We start from the raw sequence: 3,072 nt of genomic DNA on the forward strand, positions 1-3,072 counted from the left end.
ACTTTACCACGGCCAGACATATGCTCTGGACCACAGGGACTTCCCTATGGCCCACACACACTCTCACACATACAGATCACGACAATCAGCCTTTCCTCAACTACCTTCATATTCCCAAATTGATGTTATTGTATAATCAATGGCTAAGTGTAGAGCGTGGTAGCAGCAGTGCAATCTTGTGGTTTTGGGATTATCATATATACCCTATAACTCTCCTGCCAGAAAAACAACATGTTAGGACTTTTACATACTAAATAGCACTCAAGCTATTTAACAGCTAGAATTATGGTCTCTTGATTTTGTACTTCTTTAAATTGCAGTTTGCATCCATGTCTGTATATACTCCTATGTTATACGTAGTGGTGGTTTGAATTGAGTAAGTTCACTGGTGGAAATAAGAAACAAACTCATCTGCAGACCCTCAGTCATCCAGGGTATGGTGATGGCCCTAAGCTCTTGAAGGCAACTGGATTTCTCTTTTTGATTCTTAAAAATCTTTCACCTCTCATCTCAGAGGCCTACTCAGTTCTCAAACTCTTTGTATGTATTCACATGCTTGGCCAATGAACCAGACTGGTAAAATACAAAGCTGTAGCCGTGACAGTAGATGATGCTTCAAATATGGACCTCGTTGCAAAAAAAAGCTAGAAATTTCGGATGTTTCAGACACATCTTCAGTCATGCAGCAATAAAGATCTAGTTTCACTGTTCTAAGGTAAACTACTAAAGTTCACGTCACCAATTTAGTCTCTCCTGTTTCTTGGATTTGGTATATATTGGCAAGGAAAGTGTTTTCATGAACTTTGTGATGTAACAAGAAAGTTGACCTCTGACCTTTTGGATAGACATTACTTCATTACTTCTTCATTTGATGTTATTCACATATGCATAATCATATGAATTCTTGAATTATTTCCACAAATGATATCTGTTCTGTTCATTTGTTTTATTTCGTTTTTTTCTGTTTGTCATTGGTTACCAAATCGAAAGAAACTTCTGTCAGGCATTCGTAAGATAGTGAGAAATGAGAATAAGATGGACAGATGGGTCTCAAAAAAGTCTGCATAACTGATCACCATACTGGCTATGAATCTTAAAGTAATTTTAAAGTACATAATCCATCCATCCATTATCTATACACTGCTTAATACTCAGTAGGTTTGTGGGGGGAATGGAGCCTATCCCAGGTGTCTTGGGGCAAAATACACAGTTGCAAGATAAAAAGCCAATTCACTGATTTAGATAAATCTTAAGTTGCAAACAATATTTTGATGGGTCAGGTTGACATATTAATAGAGTGATTATTGTGTGTAATCTAAACTCAAATTTTGGCGCTTCTTGATTTAGGAGTAAATTCAAGTTGATGTCACTTGAGGAAATTGGTTTCATGGCTTAATTTTATTTACAGCTTGAGTTCAGTATTTCAAATCTCCCTTCCTTTTCTCAGCATTCCTGGACAGTTTCATACAGTAAAGACAATCAAAGTTGAATTTCATTGAACACAATAAAAAGTCACAGAATTGATGCAAACCTGTTTTTTTTTTAGCCTACGCATTACTTTATGGAGCAATGTTTCCATCCTCGTGCTCAACATCTGGCCTTTTTCTCATCAAATACAGAGGGTTTTTTCTTCCCAAAGGCAAGCATCCATCTATTGTCTATACACCACTTAATCGTCAATAGGGTCGTGGGGAGTGGAGTCTATCTCAGCTGACTTGGGGCGAAGGCAGGGGACACCCTGGACAGGTCACCAGTCTATCACAGGGCTACATACAGTGGTATGCAAAAGTTTGGGCACCCCTGATAATTTTCAAGATTTTTCTTTATAAATCACTGGTTGTTCGGATCAGCAATTTCATATAGCAGACTGTGTTCGTCTGCCATATGTCATATAGCAGACGAACACAGTGATATTTGAGAAGTGAAATGAAGTTTATACGATTTACAGAAAGTGTACAATAGTTTTTTAAGCAAAAATAGGCAGGTGCATAAATTTGGGCACCCCAACAGAAAAATTACATCAATATTTAGTAGATCCTCCTTTTGCACTTCCTAAACACTTCCTATAGCTTCCAATGAGGGTCTGGATTCTGGTTGAAGGTATTTTTGACCATTCTTCTTTACATAACATCTCCAGTTCAGTCAGTTTTGATGGTTTCTGAGCATGGACAGTCCGCTTTAAATCTCACCACAGATTTTCAATAATATTCAGGTCTGGGGACTGAGATGGCCATTCCAGAATGTTGTACTTGATCCTCTGCATGAATGCCTGAGTAGAATTTGAGCAGTGTTTAGGGTCGTTGTCTTGTTGAAGTATCCAGCCCCGGCGCAACTTCATCTTTATCACTGATTCTTGAACATTGTTGGCAAGAATCTGCTGATACTGATTGGAATCCATGCGACCTTCAACTTTAACAAGATTGCCAGTATCTGCACTGACCATACAGCCCCACAGCATGATGGAACCACCAACAAATTTTACTGTGGGTAGCAAGTGTTTGTCTTGGAATGCCGTGTTCTTCATCCGCCATGCATACCACCCCTTTTTATATCCAAATAACTCAATTTTAGGTTCATCAGTCCACAGCACCTTATTCCAAAATGAAGCTGGCTTTTCCAAATGTGCTTTAACATACCTCAAGCAACTCTGTTTGTGGCATGTGTGCAGAAAAGGCTTCTTCCGCATTACTCTCCCATACAGCATCCCCTTGTGCAAAGTGCACTGAACAGTTGAGCGATGCACAGTGACACCCAGGGCCGGACTGGGAAAGAAATTCAGGCCGGGAGATTTCCAAACAGTCAGGCCACATCCGCCACCGCAAGGGATGTGTCACGTGGGATAATGCACCAAAATTTTGTTTTTTTCCTTCCAAAAATATTCCTTTTACAGTTATGTTATAGCAATTACAACACTACTAAACAGACAGTAAGTCTGTTAAACACAACCATAACGACAGCTCCATACAGTCCAGTACTTTTCTGTTCTGTAATCTCTTCACTACCCTCACCAATTTTTCCAATGTTTTCCTTTTCCTATTATTTATATAACATGTGGAATTAAAAAAAAATCTA

The sequence above is a fragment of the Acanthochromis polyacanthus genome, chromosome 2, assembly GCF_021347895.1.
Source record: "Acanthochromis polyacanthus isolate Apoly-LR-REF ecotype Palm Island chromosome 2, KAUST_Apoly_ChrSc, whole genome shotgun sequence".
NCBI classification, from domain to species: domain Eukaryota; kingdom Metazoa; phylum Chordata; class Actinopteri; family Pomacentridae; genus Acanthochromis; species Acanthochromis polyacanthus.